The sequence below is a fragment of the Staurois parvus genome, unplaced genomic scaffold (assembly GCF_062004578.1).
Source record: "Staurois parvus isolate SC_StPar_1 unplaced genomic scaffold, SC_StPar_1.0 ptg000175l, whole genome shotgun sequence".
Lineage (NCBI taxonomy): Eukaryota > Metazoa > Chordata > Amphibia > Anura > Ranidae > Staurois > Staurois parvus.
The window spans coordinates 5,388,332-5,405,606 of NW_028317971.1; the positions used below are offsets into that span (position 1 = coordinate 5,388,332).

A 17,275-nucleotide genomic window follows, 5' to 3' on the forward strand; every position below is an offset into this window, starting at 1 on the left:
GGATCTTTTATGCTAGTGCTGTCCAAGGTGAAGCTGAGCAGTTGTTGGAAAATGGCACAGATACTACCTCATCTCCTAGACTTCATAGGAAGGAAGGGCCTGGGATATATGCGGCAACAGCAGAGATTCTTTCAGTCACCTACAAAGAGGTACAAGTTGAAGTACTCAAAGACACTCTGAAATACAGTACTGATGGGATCAAAAATTGTGACATTAAAAAGAGTGATCTGTTAATGATTGGTATTACTAACAATACTACTGGTGACAGTGATATTATAATGGGTAAATCCGTGAGAATTAAGGTCTTAAGCAATGGTTTGTGCTTTGATCAGTGTCAGTCAGTAGGACAATTGCCCATGGAAAGTTGGACAACAGGAAAGATAGATCTATGTGAAGGTCCCATGGGGGATAGTCACTCGCATTTGTGTGGTTCCTCCTTGGGTCTGGTCCTAACAAACACTGATGAAGAATAACTGATGGTACTGACCGTTTTGGAAAATGGGAAACATTACTGAGCGATTCTGTGAATAAGGTGTTTGTCACCGAGGGTAACTGTAAAAGGACTGGTGAACCTAAAAGACCTACTGGGATGGTTAAAACGGATACCAGAGAGGGAAGAAGTGGTTCCTTGTCAGGCATAGTATCAGGAGTAGGTTCCCTAAAGAACCAGGAAAGTGAGTAAAAAAGAAGCAGAAAGGAAGGCAGAGGCCCCTCCAGAAAATAAGTATGAGCTCAGGAACCCCAAGAATACAGGAGAAGGTTGTGTATACAGAACTGTAGGACCCTGTGGAGATTCAGGGTAGGGAGAGCTTGGAAACATACCTGGAAAAAGAGTTGGACCTACGCAGCTCATGGCTGGCACAGAGGTGTCCCAACCATAGTGATGGGTTCATGTGTTCCTCCCTCCACACTGAAACAAAGGGGGAAATATGTGACAGGAGACTCTGCCACTGTGAGAAGATAGGAAAATGTGGCATATGATTTGCATTTTGCATAGACGTGATGTTTCAGACTAGTGTTTTTGGGCAGAAAAAGCTGTGGATTTGATTTTCTTCGGAATCTGTAGTGCTGGATTGGAACACTCAATCCTGTGTCCAGGTTTTGCTAGACACCTGCAATCTGGAGTAAACCTCCGTGAGGTGCCATTATATACTCATGTCTGACAGGGCTCCCAGTTGGAGACAGCTCCCACCGTGTCGGGCAGAAGGTCTTATTGAGGATCCAGCCAGAAACCAAGAGACAGAGGTCTCAGTTACAGGAGTTGGGTCTGCTCCTTTTGGGGTGTCAGGAGAACCCCCATCCATAGGCTAGAGGTGGGCCGTGCAGCAGGGATCTGAGACTAAAGCCTATAGAGCCAGGTATCCAGGAGAGGTACTGCCATTAAAGCTGAGTGAGCTTATGAGCCATGTGGCACAACATTTTCTAGTTTTTGCCTTTTCGCTGAAGCTGGAGAAGAGGCCCTGTGTGTGAAGTCCTTTGTCTGAACTTTGCTATCTTTTAACTAAAAGTGGGCTACCAAGTCCCTAAAAATAGTTCCTGTCTGCCGTGGACTCGCTATATAAATGCATCTACCATGAGAGCTAAACTACCCCATGTCACAAGCCATTTTTGGGGAAAGAAAAAATCCTCCCATGCAGTGAGATTGAAGGTTCCTTCAGGTCTAGGGGGCTAAAAAACAACAATTATACTTAACTGGTCCTACCAAGCCCCCCCCCCCCCCTCTCCTGGCAGCCAGTGCTCTCATCCACTCCTAAATGCTCTGGCAGTGGACTGTCACTTGCTGTCCTCATGTCCAAGAGCTCTGGGCTCTGCACCGGGCTTGATGATGTCAGAGGGCCTATGACCTCCAGAGCATAATTGCATTATTATTATTATTACATTTTATAATTGTGTTATAATTTTGTTATACTAGAGATTTACATAAAGAATTATGAAAATGTTTGCCATCCTCCTAAAATATTAGTGCAATAAGATAGATTTGCTTTTCAGTGTGTGTGTATATATGTGTATATATAAATATATATATTTTTCTAAATCATAGCCTCTTTTCTTTGCTGTGATGTACACTATATCGCCAAAAGTATTGGGACGCCAGCCTTTACACACACATGAACTTTAATGGCATCCCGTAGGGTTCAATATTGAGTTGGCGCACCCTTTGCAGCTATAACATTTTTAACTCTTCTGAGAAAGCTGTCAACAAGGTTTAAGAGTGTGTCTATGGGAATGTTTGACCATTCTTTCAGAAGCACATTTGTGAGGTCAGGCACTGATGTCAGATGAGAAGACCTGGTTTGCAGTCTCTGCTCTTATTCATCCCAAAGGTGTTCTATCGCGTTGAGGTCAGTTCAGTCAAGTTCCTCCACCCAAAACTCGCTTGTCCATGTCTTTATGGACCTTTTGTGCACTGGTGAGCAGTCATGTTGGAATAGGAAGGGGCCAAGCACAACCCCTGAAAAACAACCCCCCACACCATAATCCCCTCCACCAAATTTTACACTTGGCACAATACAGTCAGCCAAGTACCATTGTCCTGGCAACCATGAAACCCAGACACGTCCATCGGAGTGCCAGACAGAAGTGTGATTCATCACTCCAGAGGAAACGAGTCCAGTGGCGGCGTGCTTTACACTGCATCCGATGCATTGCACTTGGTGATGTAAGGTTTGGATGCAGCTGCTCGGCCATGGAAACACATTCCATGAAGCTCTCTATGCACTCTCGTTCTGCTAATCTGAAGGCCACATAAAGTTTGGAGATCTTTAGCTATTGTCTCTGCAGACAGTTGTCAACTTCTGCGCATTGTGCGTTTCAGCATGCGCTGACCCTGCTCTGTCATATTTAGTTGCTATTCCCAGTTGCTTCCAGTTTGTTATAATACCACTAACAGTTGACTGGAATATTTAGTAGCAAGGAAATTTCAAGGATAGACTTATTGCACAGGTGGCGACCTATCATGGCACCAGGCTTGAATTCACTGAGCTCCTGAGAATACTCCATTCTTTTACAAAGGTTTGTAGAAGCAGTCTGCATGCCTAGGTGCTTGATTTCATACACCTGTGGCCATGGAGGTGATTGGAACACCTGAATCCAAGGATATGGAGGGATGTCCAATACTTTTGACAATAAAGTGTATGTTGTTTATCTCACCACCTTTTTTGTGTTTTTTTTTTCTTGTTTATCTGATAGAATCCAGTTCTCATTTATTTTTTGAAAATGACAGTGTTGCTCTGGCATAGACAGTACCATATCCAAACCAGGTAAGTCTCCTGCTCCCTTCCATCCTCTAAATAAAGTATTTCCTGTTTCATATTTCACTTACTTGCAACATGCATAGCTTTCACTTTCACTTAGCTTGCACTTTTGCCTGGCTTCCGGATAATCATTGTTTTATTTGTAGTGAGAAGACACCTGTTTTAGAAGAAATAAAATGGGAGATCCCATATTTGGGGGGAGTAGTACCCAACTAAACATGCACAGTGCACAGTACAATGAATTGCATTGTCATCTCTTTTATAGGAGTACAGATGGGATGAAATACCTTTCATTATAAGAAAAAAAAAAAAGTAGTTCTCAATCTGCCTTGCAGGAAAAATCTGGGAGAATCTTGGCAATCACATAATGTTTCTTCTTAATGATCTGTTCTATTTGAGTCCTACAATGCAATAGAATGTTCATAATTTCTCTGACTGTATCTAGCCACTGTATTTCTGGTCCTCCTCTTCTCCTTTTTTCCTCGAATTTTTCCATGCTTCATTTTAGTAATTTAGTCATTTCCCTCATTAGACAAGAGACAAAACGTAAGAGTGGAGTAAGCTACACAAGTGCCACATAGTAGTATTGATCAGTTGTGCATAATCGCAGAATGCTCCATTTGTGTGGCTGTTCACTACACAATGCTACTGCATGCTACTAACTGTGTTGCTAGCAGCTTTTTCTTTTGCATAAATGTTTACTATTTGGTGTCAGTTACTAGGGTTGGGCTAGATGTTTGAGTCAAACATAAGTTCGACTCTAACATCAGCCGTTCATGTGTTCGGTGAACAGACGAATGGTAAGGGCGTTCCATGGGCTGTTTGCCCGTCGTGCCCCACAGTACACTGCGCCATGACAATGCATTGTGATTGGCCAAAACAATGCACCTGACCGGTGCAATGCTTTGGCCAATGACAGCGCATGATGACATCATAAGGGGGTGACCTCACCCCCTTGTGACGTCATCACAGTATCTAAGAACTGTCAGGCCGGCGCAGCTGTCAGACGACGGGTGACAGCGGAGTTGTGTGGGTTTTTTTTTTTCTCCCCTTTACATTTTTCAGGTCTTCAATGGTGGCAGGCTTTGTGATTGATGTTGGATCTACTTCAGGGGACATTATTTTTTTATTTTTGTTTTTAATAAAGGACTTGTCAAAGATTGTCTACTGTATATTTTTTTTACTGTTAATTTTTTTTTACGTGTGTGTGAATGTGTAGCAGTACCATGTACCCCATACTCATTCACATGGGGCAAGAGGGATCTGGGGGTCCCCTTGTTAAAGGGGGCTTCCAGATTCCGATAAATCCCACAGTCACTGGCCATGGTTGTGGGTAAGAGGCCCTTGTCTCCATTGCCCCAAAGCACTCCCCATGTTGAGGGCATGTGGCCTGGTATGGTTTGGGGGGGGTACTTGCTCATCCCTCCCCCCTCCTGGCTGCATGCTTGGATAAGAATTTGGTATGGATTATGGGGGTTCCCTTCAAACTCCATACCAGACCCAAAGGGCTTGGCATGAAAGGGGAGGACCCTCACAATGGTGGGCGTTTATTTTTCTTTCAACAGCCGAGCAATGCCGGCAATTCTTTTTACATACCCCACTGACAGCTGAAACAGTAAAGAATGTTTTCACTACTAAAATACTGCATGACTTATTAATATAACTTCTGCTCTATTTTAGTAGCTCTGCAGTATCTTACCGCATATTCAGATGCAGTAAGATACCACTTAGTGAATTGTCCTTGTTCAAAGTTCACAGTTGAACTTTCTTTAGGGTTAAATGGTCGACCACGAACTGACCAGGGGGGGTGTTCGGCCCATCACTATCAGTTACATTTGTTACTGTTTGTACAGGGTAATGTTCTAAACTTTTCTTAATATTTACAGCACTTATTCAACTGAAAATTTCAACAGATTTGTTCACTATCTGTTAGTAAAGATTAGGGATGAGCAGTGGGTTCTGATTTGACCCAAACCATTCGCAGTTCAAGAAAGTGGAAAACAGGTCTGTTCATTGCCATAGCTGCCAATTACTCATCATGCACTTCCTGGCCTTTAAATTGTGGTCAGGTAACTTAGAAGGGCCGGTTGTGGGGATTTTCTCCTTATAACAGTCAAGGTTCCAAGCAGGCTTCTAACTGGCTGATCAAAAAAGAAGATCCAATTCCTCCATCCACACACCCAAACACCCAAAATAGACTAGAATCGTCCCCACTGTGCTACTGTATTCTGGCAGCAGGGACTCCTACTTTTCCAACAAGCCTGTTCAAGAGCAGTTGATCCTTAGGAAGACTGCTCTTGAATGATAAGGGCCATAGCTGAATTGAAATTTCGTAAGTCCCTGCTGTACCAGCCAAATTTTGACACCTCTGTGGTCAGCTTTAGATGCTGGTTGTTTTCGCTCAAAACAATCTTATTTACAAAGAGCAATAGACACATTAAAGGCTGGTACACACGGGTCAAATATAGGCCTGTTCAACAGAAACCGGCTGACATTCCGGCTCGTGTGTACAGCAGCGTGTCTGCCAAAAACTGGTGTAACGACCGGTTTTAATGGAACATGCGTGCTAGAAAGCCAGAATCCAATCAGTGATTGCAGCTAATGGCTGTGAGCATTGATCAGCGTGTTTTGGTGGAAAGCAAACAAAACTGTCAAACAAGGCCCATGTCTGTTCATGTTTATGAGCACCTGAACCTTTAAGGAAAAATGAGTTAGACCTTTACAAAACAATATTTATAATTTTTTTCTGATCTGTGGCTACTCCTATTCTTGAACACTGACTTTCTGTGCCATTTCTCATGCCGTGGACCCCCTTCACTCCTTCCTCTATACCCTTTGTCCTTGCTCTTGTCCCCCCTTCTTTTTTTTCCCCCTCCATCCGCCATTGCCCCCTTTCCCATCTGGACATATGAGTTTGACCCCCTCCTTGGAATAATTATTTTTCCATTAAATAAAAAAAATAATGCTGTTTGGATTGCATTGCTGACAAGGGTATGACTGACTTGCTTTAAACAGAGAGCATTGCCTTTGCTAAATAACGTTCTTTACTTTAGTAAATCACCCCAGTTACATCTACTGATCAGAAAAGAAAGCCTACTGAAGCAGTATTACCCTTGAAATATGCATGACTTTACTATATAAATGTACAGTAATATGACAATATTTTTTTTCTTTTAAAAGCTTGATCTGATTTACTGTTACTTATCAAGGTACCAATGTTTCTTGCATGTCAGTGCATAAGTTTCAAGAATGTTTGAGTTCTAAAAGATCCATCTTTCACAATAAATGCTCATCTTCGCCTTGTAAAAATGTGAAAATCTGTATTTTGTAACATAAAACCAAAATGATCCATGCATGCAGTGTGAAATTATTTTGTGATGACAGTCTGGGGATATACATAGATATTTGCAGAAAGCAACAAAAAAAAAATGTTCTACCAAACATCTAACCAGCTGAGTCTGTCACATCAGAGATACATGCTGCCTTCTGCCTTCCTGTTTAAATTAAATTTCTTACAAAAAGAAATGTTTCTTTAGTCATAATGAAAGTTGAGCATTATTACAAGAAAATGGAAATGTGATTTCCTCTCGGTCGTAGCCCAGATGTTGTGCTCTATCATCATTTGTCTTTGGGACCAAAGTCACATACACTATGCAAGTACAAGTAGATGTTCTGGGTATTAAAGCTGAACTCTGGAATAAAAAAAATGTCTAATTACATTTGGCATGTGTATTCTTTCTTGAACCTTTGTGTATTTCTTCCAAATCTGTGCACCAATCCAGTGTTAAAGCTTGTCTCTGTGCAGAAGCTTCCTGTATTAAAGACCGCTCACTGATGATCTCTCTCCTTGCGCAGGATGACTGGTCTTGTCTCCACACCCTCCTATAGTTTTCTGCAGGCAATCTGCATTGGGTGGAGCCTCCTGGGCCCTTGCCCTCTGAGTATATACAGCATAGGTATGATGTCACTAGTACTTTTACAAAGACAAGGGTTTGCAAAAACATTTGGTGCACACAAAGCCAACTTATGTCTTTTGTGGCAATTGCAACATATAGTATATTCAAATAAGAGCTTTTGTGCCCAGAGTTCAGCTTTAACCGGCTACTATACAAACCCTTCAACAATTTTCAGGCAAATATCTGATTTCCGTCCCATTTATGGTTGCATATGTTATCATTTCTGTAAATTACAAGATCAAGGTGGCAGTTATTTTCAAACTCATTGTTCACTTACTGTTCTGTATTCCCATAGATGGAAATGGCAAAATGTTATATTGTTCTGTACACAAGGGTTGTTTCACATTGATGCAGTGTGGTTTGATTGGCATCTGTACAACCAGCCTGTTGGTTTTTTTCCTATTAATCAGTGCTACTGGCTATAGCCAGTAGCACTGATCATTGTATTGTGACAGTTGCAAAGGCTTCCCACCATCAGAACACAATAGCACAGTAGAAGTTGGAAATTGGATTTTTTTTTCCTTCAAGCCACTGGTTGAATGAAAAAAATGATAAATGCCTTAGTCTATCACTGGGGGAGAACATTCTAACATCCTTGGCTGGGGCAGATCTTTTCTGCTAGTATTGGATGCTATCTAAAGTTCACAAGACATCTTGAGCTGCCAGACAAGAGGCTATGGGTGGGGCCAGGTGATTCTGATTGACAGCGCCCTCCACCAATTGGAGCAAGCTACTGTCTCCCCTCATTCCCCCTGTCTGGAACCACCAGGGTAAGCTGTCACTAGTGGGATGAGGAAAGTCATCTAGTCAGGTGGTTATGTGGCATTCCCTTAAGATCCTCTGACAGCTGTGGGGTAGGAGCCTGAGTGATCCTGCCCACCTGACACAGTGCATGGTATGCCTCTACTACACCTGCTTCCAAGCCAAACTCAGCATTCCCTGCTGACTTAACAGGGCCTAGACACAGTACCGGAAGGCAAGGTGTGCCCCCTGTTGGTGTCCCTCCTGAACTGTATTTGTGACTAAGCATGTTGGAACACTGTACAGACGATTTCATTTGACTGCACACTGAATTTATACTGTATACAAGGGACATTCAAGTCAAACTGGGACTTGAGTTTATATTATAAAATAACAAATTTCAAGGAATGGAAACTGAATGTATTGTTTGATATACTCCCCTGCTACATTTATACACTTATCTCAGCATTTTTACTAATGCCTAGAATGCTTCAGCATAGAAAGATTAGTCAATACACTTCAACCATCCTAGGACATCCTGCTTCACATTGTCATGATTCTGTTCACCGTTTTCACAGAAAGATTTGCCTCTTGTGCAATTTCACAACAGGTTAAGCATTGATTATCCAGGATCAGGCTTTCCACACACTGAATGTTCACATGAATGACTGCTGTGGGCTGGGAACCACTAAGGCCAGAATGATCACTGCTGGACGTATGGCCATCTTTGAAACATTTACACCAAGAAGTCTGAAGATATTTGTGGGTTTTACGCCTTAGTTCACAAGAAGCTTCATCGCCACATGCTGTTCCACTTACTACTGCATGTAGCACCACCACGCTAGCATCCCTTTTATACCTGTAAAAATGAATGCCCCGTGTGTGTGTGTGTATATATATATATATATATATATATAATTTCAGAAAAGTTCAGTTGGGCTTTAAAAGAAAAAATTAAGTGTAGTTAAAGTATCAGAATTTGACCTCCTGTACTTCTATGTACAGAAGCAAATAGACGGTGGGGGTCAGCACTAGGAAACAAATGCACCGCATGATTATTTTGAAGAAAGACCATGCTGATAGCAAAGTAGAGCAGAACAGTGAACTCATAAGTTTTCTGCTGCACCTTCATGATCCAGTCAAAAGCTGGGAGGTCTAGGTGACAAAGAAATTCTGAGGAGGATTTGTGACATAGAGTTCCTCAGTGTCCAAAGACTGGTAAATATCAGTTAGTGAATTCATGGAAGTCAGACCCCAGGTAACATAATAAGACTATTTATTTTTTGAGAGGCTCTCAGTAGAGGGTTTTCTAGCTGTGAAGGATAATTACAGACATCTTGGGATGTCTACACTTAGGCAGAGATAGTAAAACGATCAAAATGGCTAAAAGTTTATTTAAATACATAGCTCTGAACTGTATAAGTATCCCTTTCACACAATACATACCATTTATGTATTTATTTATATATTTCCTGAAATAAAATAGTCTTTTGGGAGATGTCAAGTACTTTTTTTGCAATATAAGTGGTGTGTTCACAGACTGAATATTAAACCCTTTTATTCTAAAGCTCTAATTTATTTCCTATCTGATGTCCAAGAAAAAATGTATAACATGCATAACAAATTTATTGTGCATATTAGCTTTAAATATGTACTGATAGTGGAAATGCTTAAGGCATGTATGTAAAATCATGGCAATACAGACGTCCACAGAATTAATTACATCACAAATGTAGTTCAGATGAAATGCATAACATTCCATGTAAAGATATTTTTAAGCATTAAAGTATGGATAGGTTTTGTGGTCTTTCCATTGCAGATAAGTGTCAAGTTACAGGGTATTGGATTGAGTATGTTTAATGCTAAGAAAATATTTGGTGGCAAAGTGGTTATCTCTCAAGCTATGGGGCCTGTGTTTCATTCCTGCGAGAGATGAGTGAAAGAGTTTTTCATTTCCACAAACTTTTGGAAATCCAGAGATTTTAGTAAAATTTTGCCATTTTGACAAAATACATTATATTCAATAGGTATAGTGAAGTCAAGGTGGTTCTTGGTGATATTTAAGGGTGAAACAGGCTTTTACTGGCTCCTGGAAATTATAAGAATTCCCTTCAACTATTATCAAATGCACAAAAAGGAAAAAAACAGAGATGCAAAGAACACTAAATTAAATAAGCTAAATCTCCCTAGGTACACCCCAAAACACATGTTCTCAACAAAAAAGAATATTTTGTTTCATGTTAATTTCATCTAAGCAGCTCAAAGCACACAATCAATAGTTTCCACTTTTGTAAACATATGGTGACCGTAAAATCTATAATTTTTTGTCACTAAATCGATTTTGCCAAAATCAGTCCACTCACTCTCGATTCCTTCCTATAACACTATGTTCAGATTGTTTGTGTACGATTCCTCCCACAATGCAAATAGGTACTGGTAAGCCAGTTAGCCTTAACCTAAATGCGCTTCCCTGTTTAGATGTTTTGTTCATTAAAATGAGCTAAATCAATAAATATGTTAGCTCTAACATGGATATAAAATTCTCCAGCAGTTAACCCAGCTTGTCAAAACCAGAAATCCTAACTATAAACATTTAGGTTAAAAACAATTTTTCACCTTCCTGGATGGCACGTCTGAGAGATGAGGGGCTCCTCCTTACAGGAAACACAATCAATTTATAGCTATTATAAGTCCCTTCCCTTCCCCTTGCCCTCCAGTATTGTTTGTGTTTCTCCCTACATCAGAATGTTTGTTGTTTTCTGTTACCAGAAGACTGGGGATGGTACCCCAGTGAGGCAGGCATAGGGAGGCCAGGGAGGGCTGAACTAACCTGCAGGCTTGTTCCTTCTCACAGGTCGCTCTCACTTGGCACCAGAGCTCCAGTCACAGGGCAGTGTGAACAGCCATTTTAAGGTGAAAAAACCCCCGTCTGGCTGCTGTCTCCTTTTCCGCCACATGGTCTTCAGTACCCATCAGCTTGCAGAGGAACAAGAAGTGGAGGCATGCACTCCAAGCCACAATTTTGCTCCACAGGATCTTCCAGCCATGTGACCAGAGGTGGGCGGGGCCAGGAACACAGTACGGCCTGCAAGAGGGCTGAGAGATGCCAGAGGATTCCGGGGAGTTAGGAGGACAGCAGAGTGGCTGAGAGCAGTCAGCTAACATTCCAGGATGGCACACCTGGCTTTTGCAGCAGGAAACTTAGCCGGACCACCTCATGGAGAAGGAGGAAGGGATGCCTGTGGGCAAGTTCAAGTCAGGACTAAGTGAGTGCCTTTCAATTTGAGGGGGAGTGCTAAGAGGGGGCCCAGATGGACCATGTTGGGTCAGCCTGGTCCGACTGGGTGGATACCCCAATCCCCCCTCCCCTAGTTAACTATATGTTAAAGCGTGGCAGACGAAGGGGGATAGGAAGAGAGAGACTAAGAAATTGGTGTTCTTCTCTCTTTCAGAATCCCCAAGCGGAACCCAGGAGGCCCCTGATAGACCACCTTCTGTACCTGTGGGCTCTAGCTCCTCTAGGACATGTGGTTATTGTGGGGAGAAGCTAGCTAGGTCCCATACTAAACCATTTTGCTATAGATGTATCAACAAGCTGGCAGGGAAAGAGGATTCAGGCTTGATGAAAGATTTCCTAGCATCTATGCAAGCAGAGATGGTAGCCACCATCCAGTCTTTTCAAACCTCGGTGGCACAGCCACAGGGCCCAGGCCAAGAAGAGCTAACCCCTAAGGAAGGTCCGTCTTCACTGTAAAGCCTTAATTGCAGAGGGGGCCCAGTTTATTCTTCCTATCTTCCCTGATGCTTCCTCCAGCCCAAGCCAGGAATGAGGAGGCAAGCGAGGGAGAGCTAGATAGTCAGCTTAAATTAGACCACAGCTCAGGAGAGGAGGTGGACCTAGATCTGGGTAGTGAGGCAGGTGAGGAGGTTAAGCCCAGCAGGTATCTCTTTCTGCTGGGAAACTCAGAAGGGCTCCTTCAGGCAATTTATGCCACCGAAAAAATCCCAGAAACCCCCAGAGAGGCCTAAGCGCAGGATAAAATGTATAGGGGCCTAGTTAAGGCCCATTCTAGGGTGCTCCCCTTCCACCAATCCTTAAATTACTTAATCCTACAATGGAAGGATCCTGAAAGGAGAACGGCCAGACCTAAGACTTGGAAAAGAAGGTTCCCCTTTAAAGAGGAGGAGGAAGATAGATTCTTTAAGCTTCCCAGATTGGATGCTGTGATGTCGTAAGTTACCAAGAGGTTTGATCTCTCCCTCGAGGATTCAGGGAGCAATAAGGATTTGATGGACTGAAGGTCTCAATCTCTCCTGAGGACGGCATGAAACGCTAACACATCTGCCATGGCCCCAGCTCTGGCAGTAACCTGCATTGCCAGAAATACAGACTTTTGGATGGAAAGACTGACCAAACACCTGTCGCAGGGCACCAAGCCAGATGAGGTGCTAGATTCCTTTTCAGTGATAGGGAAGGCAGTAGCCTACCTGGCGGATGCTGTGGTCAAAGCCTTTAAATCCTCAGCCAAAACAGCTACACTCATTAATGCAGCCAGAAGGACTATCAGGGTTAAAGCATGTGAAGGTGACATCACTTCGAAAGGTAAACTATGTGGTCTCCCTTTTGAAGGCTCCCTGCTGTTTGGCCCAGGGTTAGAAAATGTGTTGTCCAGGTCCTCAGAGAAGGGGAAGAAATTCCCAGTTAAACCCAAGTTAAACCCAAGAGGGAAAAATAAGAGGTTTTTTTTGTGGCTCCTCAGGGCAGAACCAGCAGAGGGCCAAAAAGGAACTGAATAAGAAATGGGGCAATGGGAGGGAAAGGCAAAGGAGCAATTTGCTGTTTTCTTCCCCAGGTGCCAGCACTAAAGAAACCAAGTAACACCAGGATCAGGGTAGTGGACCACCTGTCACATTTTGCCTCCCAGTGGGAGAAAATACCAGACAATGCCTACATCTGCCAACTAGTACGAGAGGGCTATCGCCTGGAGTTCTCATCGAGGCCCCCACAAATGATCACCCTAACCAAGCCAACAATACCAGGGATTTTACTCCCATGTATTTGTTGCTCACAACCCTTCAGGAAAATACCACCTAATTATAAACCTCAGAAACCTGTACAAATTCTTACAATTCTTAGTACAAAAGTTTTTTCGTGGAGAGTATTTACTCAGTACGCAAAAATCTTCTAAAAAAGGCCTTTATGACAACGCTGGACCTCAAGGATGCCTATTTACATGTCCCAATTCATCTGGAACATCAGGAATACTTAAGGTTTGCAATATTAATTGGGGAAGAAACAGCCCACTGGCAGGTCAGGGCTCTTCCTTTTGGACTAGCAGCCAGCCCAAAGATTTTAAAATAAAAATCCTAGCCGAAGCAGTGACACTCCTGCACCTTCAAGGGATATCCTTGATCCCCTATTTAGATGATATTCTAATCTTTGGTCCATCTGCAGTCCAGGTGAAGGCAAACATGGGGAGGGTGATCACCACCCTGAAATCTCTGGGCTGGATAGTAAGCATAGAGAAATCATCTCTGGAGCTGGAGCTGGTCAAAACCTTTTTAGGCTATGTGGTGGACACAAGAGCTCAAAAGCTCTTTCTACTGAGGTACAAGTTGCAGAAGATAGTCCTGTCAGTGAGGGGTCTGAGAGACACCTTCAAGCTCCCCAAGGGAGGTCTTGAGCGTACTGGGACTGATGTTGGCAGTCATCCTGGCCACAGCGTGGGCATTATCCAATAAAGAGACCTGCAGTTCTTCCTTCTGTTCTGCTGGGACATGAAAAATAATCCCTAGACAAAAATCTGGTCTTTACTCCACAGGTAAAATCTTCACTAGAATTGTGTTTAACCCCCTGCAATTTGCAGGGTAGACAGGCCCTGGGCCTAGTGGGACTCCCTAAATCTTGTCACAGATGCAAGCTCCTGGGGGTGGGGTGCGCACCTGGGGAAAACCAAGGCCCAAGGTCCTTGGAACAGGGCAATTTCCCAGTCTTCGTCCAACTCCTGGGAGCTCAGAACGGTAGACGAAGCCCTGAAGGCATTTGATAACAGTATCTTGGGCAGGGAGGTTCAGGTCATCTCTAACAATGCCACCATGGTGGCCTACTTGAACAATCAGGGTAGAACCAGATCCAGACATCTTCTGGACCTATCCAAGGAAGTCCTGGGTTGGGCCAAAGGGAAAGTCCTTCCCCTGGCAGCAGTTCATATAAGAGGGACAAGCATCCAGGAAGCAGACTTCCTCAGTCACCAGACAGGGGGATTGGGAGCTGAACCCAAAGGTCTTTCAGGCCTTGGTTCAACGGTTTGGTGGCCTATAAATAGACCTTTTTGCTGATGGCAAGAACAGGAAGGTAAGAAGGTTTTTCTCAATATCCTCAGAGAGAGAGTCAGAGGACCTAGACACTTTGTCACAGATCTGGCAGTTCAGGCTGGCATATGCCTCCCCCCCCCCCCGACATTAGTCCTGAGTGTTCTCCAGAAGCTCATGCAGTGATTGGGTCCTTTCCTCCTGATTGCACCTTGTGGCCAAGGAGGGTGTGGTTTGTGACCTTAAAAATCCTCTCGGTGGCACTGCCTTGGAGGCTTCCTATCCTATCAGATCTTCTTCAGAGCCCAGTGCTTCACCCCAAGCCAGAATTCTTCCAATTGACAGCCTGGCTAGTGTGTGCCAGATCCTAAAGAATAAGGGTTGCTCGGACAGAGTTATAGACACTCTCCACCTAAGCAGAAAGCCTGTAACTAGGAAAATTTACTCAAAAGTATGGAAAATCTTTTGTTCTTGGTGCAAAGGAAAACAGGTATTCTCTACCTCTATTCCAATGATTTTGGAGTTTCTACAGGATGGTGTTGAAAGAGGGGTTGCAATTAGTACCCTTTGAGTACAAATTGCTTCACTTTCACTTTTTTTTTTTATGCTAGATTAGCTAGAGAACCTTTAGTTAAGCAGTTTTTGGTGGCCAGGGAGAGAATTACTCTAGCCAGAAAAGAGAGGTTTCTGCCCTGGGATCTGTCCAGAGTGCTAGAAGCCTTCTTGAAGCACCCTCTTGAACCAATAAAGGAGGTTCCCTTTTGACATTAAAATTATCTTTTTTGTTGGCTATCACCATGGCTAGAAGAGTCTAGGGCCTACAAAATTTCTCAAAGAACCTTTTCTGTTGATCCTGCCAGATAGAGTCACCCTTAGGCCAGATCCGATGTACCTGCCTAAGGTAGCTTCCTTATCTAATAGAACACAGGAAATAACTTTGCCTTCCAAATGTGATAATCCTAGGAATGCAAAAGAAGAGAAATTCCACTGTCTTGATGTGTGGAGATGTCTTCTCACTTATTTGCATAGGGCCAAAGATTTTAGGAGGCCCGACCATCTGTTACTTTCTTATGCTGGACCAAGGAAGGGACTTCAAGCCTCCAAGGCTTCAGTCTCCAGGTGGATCAGACAAGCTATTGCCTTACTTTAACAGATTGGAATGAGCGCAACTCGATATGACAACTTAATACTTGCTAAACGAAAAATTAGTAGGAAAAGCTGCTAGCATAAAAAGGTATACCACGGCACCTCAGTAATGAAAATAAAAGTCTTAGTAATGCAGCGCTTGAAATTAATGTTGTGGCAATAACCAGATAGAACAAGATCTAGGATATGTTCATAAAGAATGCTTAACAGACTCCTGCAGCTGCTCCACCTTAGATGGCTCGAAATATAACGAGCCCGGGAGGCAAAATAGTGCTAATAGTGTAGTAACGTTTATTAAGGATCCGTTATATTTCGAGCCATCTAAGGTGGAGCAGCTGCAGGAGTCTGGACGACGTTGGACCCTCTGGTGAGTTTGATGTGGCCCCCAAGCGTGAGTGACACCATTCCTGGGAATCCACTACAGCTCCAGATGACGCCATACCAGTGACCAGACCTTGATGACCTCACGGATTTGTTGCATACAACGCTCAGTTTGTATGTACTTCTGGTAAGTGCATTATTGTACTATCTCTTCACGGAGCATCCAGGACTTTTTTGCACCATGTGATTTCTACCGTATTGGGAATACCTTCTGTTGTGCGGACTTAAGTGTACCACATATGAACACTCTTTTTGAACATATCCTAGATCTTGTTCTATCTGGTTATTGCCACAACATTAATTTTAAGCTATTGCCTTAGCTTGTGAGAGTTCAGGGATCCCTGTATCAACAAAGCTTAAAGCTCACTCAACCATGACTATGGCCACATCCTGGATGGAAAAATCGGGGGCCTCCTGGGAACAGATTTGCAGTGCAGCCACCTGGTCCAGTTAAGACACCTTATTGAAACATTACCAGAAAGGGACTACAGGCTTTGGTCCCACCCTAAGTTAAGCCTGCGGTTACCTCTCAGGTGTGTCATCCTGGAAGGTGATAGGAGAAAAACAACCATTAGACTTACCAGTAATGGAATTTCTACAAACCTTCCAGGATGGCAGGCCTTCTTCCTGGCCTAGTAAGGAAGTGGAGGAAACCCCAAAAGTAGTAATTGGTGAGTGCCTATGTATGATTCCCCTTGTGGACCGGTTTCAGTAGTTACTTTATTGCAATCTGGAGGGCAAAAGTAAGGGAGGGAACTTACAATAGCTGTAAATTGATTGTGTTTCCAGTAGGGAGGAGCCCCTCATCTCTCAGATGTGCCATTCTGGAAGGTTCGTAGAAATGCCGTTACCAGTAAGTCTAAAGGTTGGTTTTTGTTGTATACATTCTTCTTAACCACTTGAGGATTTTAAACATAGGAGAAATGTCCTAAAAGACTTAAACAAAATTTTTAGGGCAGATGCCCCTACATTTGGCTCCTCTCCTCCTGCCGACACTCATTCCTCCACTATTGTAACGGAACCGGACCCCAGATCGCACTTGAGTATATTCCGTTATACCGCAGCTTCCCTGTCTGAACACAAATCCACGGAACACACCCTTGAAATCCCTCAGGAAATAGACAACACCCGACTCTTCTTAAAACAGGAAGTCAACTCCTTTATTTTACACACACAACAAGTTATATACATAGGGCGGGGAAACACAACCAGGAACAGGAAACACATCATCAGCCCACCCCATCCAACCAAGACACAGAACAATGGGGCAGCACATGGCAAAAGGACAATGGGCAGCCAGGTGGCCAAGAACAAAGGACAACACACCAATACACAAGACTAGGACATTCACACCCTGTACCCCTTAACAGGCACAGGGTGGATTAAACATAATGAGGGGAACATGAGCTGACACGGCCCCCCACCCCCAAAAGTCACTCCGTCACATATCTACCCTTTCGGCAGGAGACTAACGCAGGAGTAGAT

General features: G+C 43.3%; 1 pseudogene; it reads left to right on the plus strand.

The window, feature by feature from the left end:
- The first annotated feature begins 11,752 nt into the window (after positions 1-11,752).
- LOC149462385 (uncharacterized) lies at positions 11,753-12,830 on the plus strand (annotated as a pseudogene).
- The last annotated feature ends 4,445 nt before the right edge of the window (positions 12,831-17,275 follow it).